Below are 7,854 nucleotides of genomic sequence, written 5' to 3' on the forward strand. Positions count from 1 at the left end.
ATATGTTTCGGCAGCTTGAAGCTAACAAACTCTATTTTCAATTATATGCGTTTGAAATCTATTGCTGTTGCACTACAGTGAAATAAGTGTGAAAACAGCAGTAACAGTTTGATTGATAGTAATGCTAGACGAAGAAAGAAACCAGAACATAATTACAACTTAATTGTTGGTAATCTTGTGGCGTTATGATGACAAAAGTGTTATTCCATATCTCGTTTAAACGATTTAATAAAACTTAACTAACTTGTTTAGACGACTTAAGTCTCTTGCTAAAATGACTGTGTATCTCGTTGAAACAACTTAGCAAATCGTTCAAACGACTTACTTGTCTTGTAAAAACGACTAAACATCTCGTAAAAACGACTTAAGAACTCATTAAAACGACTAACAAACTCCTCTAACGACTAATGTATTTCGTTGAAACGACGTAGTATCTCGTTTATAGGCTAATGTATCTCGTTTAGACGACTAAGTTACTCGTTAAAACGACTAACGGTTCTTGTTAAAACGTCATAATTGGCCATGCAGAATCGCATTATAACAGGGGTGAAAAGGTTATTGTCAAATATTTAACATAAGCAGTTCTAACTCATTTAAAATAAAAATACACAATCTACTTCCAGCAATTAAATGTTTTTCGAAAAAGACTACTAAGGTCCAATTATTAAGATATGAATCTTTTAACGTTTTGACACATATAAACAGTGAACTCGTCGATTTCTCCTTTAAATGGCAGGATATCAGCACCGTAACCAATTTTGAGAGGACATTCTAACTTGTTTAAATTTCCTTTGCCCGGAATAGTTTGGGACCGATTTCCATTCTTGATCGTAAATTCCCCACCATGAAACATAAACATGACCTCTTTTGTGGAACTTTTTTGGCCTGGTGGGTTCGGACGTTGAAAAATACGAGCGTCTTTTGACATGTCTGCATATGGCTCTGTACCGACACCACCGATAATGTGTTCCCAATTCTCATACATGTAAACGCTTGGCGCTTCGTTGCATCCGTCATTCGAGAATATTGTCCTCAAACGATTGCTTGGAATCGACTCATGGTCGGAACTGTAGATAACCTTAATCACTAAACTATTTGTAATATCTAATCTTGAGAATATTGGAATCATGAAATAATTTTCTTTTCCATCGAAAATGGCTTTACCATTTCGCACTGTTACATTGTGGTTGATAATTTCATAAGCGTTGCCGGATCGATCTCTTTCGTCGAGCGTAAATGGCAGGTAGATTTTTGGTGTACACATCGTTATTTGGGTCATGATTAGTACACCCCCATTGGATTTAGGTATTTTTGTTTGATTCCAAATAGAAACACAGTTGCAAACAGCTTGTACAAATATTGTTCCAATCGGACAGCGTCCTTCTACAACCTACCTTTCACCATATAGCGTCTGTTTATACATCCCAGGGTTTTCTGGTATGCCGGTCTTGTCACAGATTGGTTTTGCATTGACATTTCTTTCTAATGGTATGTCTACGGGTGTTTGCTGATTAACACCCGAACTAACTTGCCATTCTGAAAGAATTGTTTTCCTTTGGCTATGAGACAGTTCATTCAATGTACCTTTAAATGGTTCATTTGAATGTGTGTATAGAATTATGTCCAAGCAATGTTGATTACACGCGATATCTGCCGTATTGTTTACACATACGAGCCTGTCATGAAAATATTGTCCAAGAGGACAACACCTTGGTATGGACAAACTTCCCTGGCACTCGTAGAAACCTCTACAATTTCCATATCCTTTTCTTTGCTTTCCGTCTGGCTGTTGATAACACAAATCATGTTTACAGACAGTGCGTGTTGCTAATATACATGTCAGAAAATGTTGGTTCCAATATGTCCCATAACCACAGTCTCGCACAATGCTAACAAGCTGGCCGTCTTTGTTAAGAAGGCACTGGATAAATTTACTGCAGTATGACGGGTGTTCCCGGAATCCCGCTCGTACTGTCATAGTCTCGTGGTCACATTCGGCCGTGTACGTTTCGCCGAGAACCATTCTTGCCATCCAAAGTACATACAGAATTTGCACAACAATTGATGACGTCATCATCCTTTCGCCACTGAAAAACTGTAATCCAGCGGTCTGTACGAGTATTAACTGGTAGTTTAAAAGGTTTGGGTAGTAATATAACACTTTAAACAAGTATGAAGATATAATAAATACATGCTGAAAATGAGTTTTTATCAATGCTTAATAGTGTTTAAAGTGTTTATATTTTCTTGATAAAAAAAAACATGTATTCTAGAATAAAATAATTGATCAAGATGTATGTGCTTACTCTAATCAAAACTTAAATTGTAGTATTAAATAACAATTTATTCTTCAATAAAATTAGTTACTTACTCGAATGTCTATGTCTAGTCTGTTTTTCTTCCAATGATTTAAGAAAATAGCTCAAAATCATGTTACAAACATCGAATTACATAAAATTGTTTCATTAAATAATTAAAAATTTTAAAGTAAGATGTCTGTCATTTTTCAGTGATCATTGTTTATAAATTGTAATTTTTCATTCAAACGACACATTAAAATTCTTTGAACAACACGTTTCACCACACATGGATTACATTATACGATTCGATTTTTGTATATACCTCGATTGGATCGTTTTATGAGGAAACTTTCGTTTTATTTCGTTTAATTGATTAACTTTTAAGATCTTCATTAAACATTATGCATTAATGATAGGTTTACGCAACGACTGATATACTCAAAAGTATAATTGTACTGTTTGGTGAATTATTTTATGTAATTTTCTTAAATATTTTGTTTGTAATAAGGACCTCGATGCGTTTCGCTTTTGATATCGTATTAAAGTGACACTTATTCAAAATTAATACATGCACATGTATAACAAACATAACTTTTGATTGATAAACCTTTGACTAAATAATGCATTTATGGGAAATATTAATAACTGATAACAACATTGTAACCGTGTACTTAATAGCAGAAAGTGCAAACATATTAAATAATTGGTGAATGCTAAAATATATACTGTGATCTGCTGAAGTCTCATAAGGTAGAAATGCAATGTTTTATGCTCATTTCTTTCAAATTAACCTCGGTAGCCTGCATGAGAACCATTGTTTTCGACATTTATTCATCATTTTTGGAATATTAAAACTATATTATTAAATGTGGTCAATCTTATTTTGGAGTAAGAAAGCATCTTTAACTAAAACACGCGATCATGAATGAAATTATTTTCAAATTACGTGTGAATGTATCATCTAAGTATGTAACAGCAGAAAAGAGATCAACTATATCATGTCTTACATTCCTTAACATATCTGTTTTTAGTGTGTACACTTGAAACATATTTAACAGCGTATTCAGTAAATTAAAGTAAGATTTGTGAAATATAAATGTGATTTTTCTATCAAATCATAGCCTCCATGTCGCTTAACATTACCATGGTTTATAGAATTGTATGAGAATAAACCCCTCAATAGTATGGGTATTGAAAGGATGTATTCAAATTGTCGATTTTTATGAGCATTCTTGTTTTTGATGTAATTTACCATCGCCAAAACCATCTCGCAGATAATACGAAGTGATTTAATAGTTGTGATCAGCGATCAGTTATTCGACATGCAAGCATCATTATGTAGAAATGAAAAAAAATTCAAGTCACGGAATGAATTTAATACCCTTTTCCCTTCCGATCGCAATAATACTTCCAAATTAAAAGCATGAATAGGATTTATGTCTTCAACAATCGCTTGTGTGTTTGGGTAATGGCTTCTGGAGACTTAAAATGATACATGGTATTTAGTTGATGACAATAGTTTTTCAACCAAGATTTCGGTTAAATATCTTACCGTTTATATATGTTTTACGCATTAATCGTAGTTCCTTTTATGGTGACACCCTTATTCAAAATCAATACATACACATCCATAACAAACAGAATTTTTGACTGATAAACCTTACACTACTTACTAAATAATGCATTTATGGAAAATAGCATCTATTAATACCAAGATTGTAACCGTGAATTTAAAAGCTGAAAGGGCTTAAATATTTAATGATTGGTGAATGATAAAAGATTTACGGTAGACTACTATAGTCTCATAAGGTAGAAATACCGTGTTTTCTGTACTTTTCTTCCAAACTTAACTCGCTATCCTTCATAATAACCATTTTTTTCTGACATTTATTCATCCTTTTTGGAATTTTAAACCAATATTACTAATTGTTGTAAATCTTCTTTGGCTTTGGAATTAAGAGTACTTTTAGGTGACTGTATTTAACGATCCTACGGCAGTGATGCATTATTGGTTGAATGCACAGTGTTTGTTTTAAAATATAAAAATTTAAAAAGATATGCATACATATGAACAAATGAATAACTTCAAGGAAGTTTAGAGCTTACAAGCAAGTATATTTACAATTGTAATATGAACACTAGTTATATACTGAAATAAACGAACGCCAATAGAATGTACCGAGTGTATGAGGTTCTTTGTCATCACAATACAATAAATATAACCTTTTGTAACAAATAATCAATTAAAATGGAACAATACAGATTTACAGATTGATGAACATGAGTTTTAGCAATAGCGCTACAGGTGCAACCACGTGTTTCATAATAAACATTGTTTCGTCCAACCCAAGAACTTTGGACAAGAACTCAATGCCGAAGCGAAACATCAGTCCGCAATACGGTTGATGAGGTGAACACTGCCATCGGTGATTTGGACATTACAAATATGACAAAAGGATATATCGTCTTGTCGGTTGCTGCGACAATATTGTTTTGCAACATTATATATAATAATTCTACTCTGAAACTACGACTACACATCATGTACTAAATTGATGGAGACCCAGTCGGTTGAAAATTTCTTAAACAAGCAAAGTCAGAGTCTGTTATCATCCTGTTTCTGCAAAATTCTGGCTCGTATGTAAAACCAATGTTCTTGGCATTGTTTCTTAACATTTATTGACTCGGAAATGCAGTCGGTCTCCCTAAAACATTGTTCATACAATTATGAACACATTTTTATAGTGTGTTTAAAATATATTTACTAAAACCGTATTTCGTGGTAGTGTTAGGAGATATAAATGAAAAATATATACGTACAAAAATATCTCGACTTGTACTCTTACAATCAATACCTATGTGAAAAACTACAAAAAACAACCTCAGTGGCCAAAAGTTTAAACATAAACCCCGTTTTATGGCACAGGGTAACACCAAAGACATAAAACGAAAAAACAAAAAAACACAAACAAGAAACATTGAACAACAGCACAAAACTCCACAAACAGCACAGTACATATATACTATATAAACAAACTAGGTATCTTTATCAAGGAGTGTTAGGTACCGCATTGGAACGGTCAGTAAAATGTAAAATTACTTGGGATTAAAACTTAATATTTTGTCAAAAAATATATTTTTCTCATAAAAACAACGATGTTTTTGCAGTCTTACTAATGGTTCACCTATACCGATTCTGATAATATGAATACCCAGTATTGTTTTAATAGTGAAATGTTGAAAAATATAAATAAATGTTTAAAACATAAGACAGCCATGGAAACATACGTTTTTAAGACTTTTGTAAATTTTCTAAATTTTTAGCGTAAGTTATAAATTAGAATCTTATCTTAACCTTAAGTGAATTACACTATATGCTTTACGAATAGATTTCTACATGTGCTCGTAAAAGTCAACACATTAGATTTGGCTGCTCTGGTGTCCATTAGCCAGGTTTTGCAGTAATCGTACAGAATGTCTTCTGGAAGCAAAGGGGAGTAACTGCAATTAGAGCTATATCATCCTCAACAAGTTGGTTAACTACCTTCATTGACACGACAGTGCTACCATACTTGATATGTTCTCTTGTTTGACAAGTTGTTGATTGAGATGTACAATAATTACAAAAAGGTTGATAGTACTTCCAATGTTAGCGTTTCACTTTTATAAATATGATTTACAACCGTTTGTACAATGCGCACATTTCAGACTATCATATGAACGTATTTAATATTCGCAAGAGTTTTCCACAGATCCCCACTTGTCCATGTTTGTCAAAAAAGGCATTGTGCATTGCTGAATCGAATACAGGTTAAAGTGGAAACATGCAATACTTAGCTTTCGAAATGTGTGTAGCCTGTTGAAAGTTGAATGCAGTCGTGATTAAGATCAATTCTTTCTGGAATTTTTGTTGCTGTTCCGATGGGAGTAGTAAGTCATACGTTTTGCAAATTGCAAATATCCGTGAAACTAATTTACAGAGAAAATTAAAATACATTATTTTAAAGGATATAAGTGACTTTTTCATAATTTAGCGTGTATATTGGGAAGCAAACTACATCATAAACAACAGCATTTTGTAATCACAAAATCTCTCTGCTATGCATAAATATGTCACAGTTAGGACTATTATATATTTCATGCCGTTTCCATTTAATTCAGATGGTATTCAATCTAGCGTAATTGCTGTTAAGGTGAATAAGACGTAATCAAGGGAGGAATAGAAACAGCGCGTCACAAAACAGGTTTGATGCGAAATGACAACATACTAGAGCTGTGTATGTGAAAATAATTTAATGCAGTAAGAAACAACACATACAGTTAATCACAATTACGAAAAATCCTTTAATCCCCCGAGTAGAATTGCATGTCAACACCGAACATTATTTTGTCTATGTCTGTTTGTAAAAGTAGTCAGCAACCACGTCAGAAGAATAACACATTTATATCTTACAGGCGAATTTTGTATGTTCTCAATAGCGTTGTAACAACAAACCGATAAACATAAAGCTAGCAGAAGTAGCCTCATTTCATGTCTGATTGGCAGGTGAAATTTAAAACACTGTGCAACATTGATTAGTTGCTGTTACCACTTCTAATTTAATGTCGCGAGATAAACAATGTAGAAAAAACATGTACTCACGAGAACATTCGTGGTAACTTTGAAACTTTTGGATGAGCTAACCTTACGCACTCAATTTCAAATTTTAGTGACATTTTTATGCACTTCACCCACTGGACAAGATGTGGCATTCAAATACCAGATTACATTTCAGGGGCATTTTAAATATAAATAAAATGAATAAAAATACCAAATAAAATTACAAGGGCTAATCTATTCAGGATATGTTTCAATTTTATATATCATTAAAATCTATCAAACACATACAACAAATAGTGTTTTTGTTTTCAGCAAGTGATTGTAGAGGTGTAACGATTTGGCATTTTTAATTAACATTCGTACACTGTGGTAGGTGGTGATATTGTCAGGACGGTGGTCAGGCGGTAATTTGAATAACTAGAGTTAAATTAAAGTCATCCAGTATCCCTTATCTCTCAGACAATTTACAATTCCGGATCATTACAGAACATCTGCCTGAAAAAGGACAGAAAACATTATCGTAACAAATGAAACAATCGCAAAAAGACAAAATAGATGTATTTTATGGTTTCAAATTCGATGTTATGCATTTGAAAGAACTTGAAATGTCCAACAATTGCAACTACGAGCTCGTAATAATTTTGGTTTAATGCTCTTTTTGCAATATGAAAATATGATATGGATATGTTTTACTCACTCAATACGTGAGTAAACTAATTATTCACTAATCTTTAAATACAACAACACAAACAGTTTAGAAATTGGCAATGTATTTGGTGAACATGTACACAGGAAAAGGCAGTATTTGGATGCTGGAAGATCCAAAGAGCGTCTGAGCCCATCTGGATCGTAACCTTGGTCAATCGTGGCCACGTCCGTCCTTAGAGTCAGCAACATCAATAATGACTGGTATCTTAGAAAACATCATGAAACAACTGGAACGAAACTAAACAT

General features: G+C 33.1%; 1 long non-coding RNA gene across 1 annotated transcript; it reads right to left on the minus strand.

Moving 5' to 3' along the window:
• Positions 1-396: 396 nt before the first annotated feature.
• On the minus strand, positions 397-2,559 carry LOC128242508 (uncharacterized). Its single transcript, XR_008262625.1, has 2 exons — positions 2,372-2,559; positions 397-2,095 (listed from the first exon to the last, which is right to left on the minus strand). It is a non-coding gene; the product is annotated as an uncharacterized LOC128242508 (long non-coding RNA).
• Positions 2,560-7,854: the final 5,295 nt, after the last annotated feature.

This window comes from Mya arenaria, chromosome 8 (genome assembly GCF_026914265.1).
Source record: "Mya arenaria isolate MELC-2E11 chromosome 8, ASM2691426v1".
NCBI lineage: Eukaryota > Metazoa > Mollusca > Bivalvia > Myida > Myidae > Mya > Mya arenaria.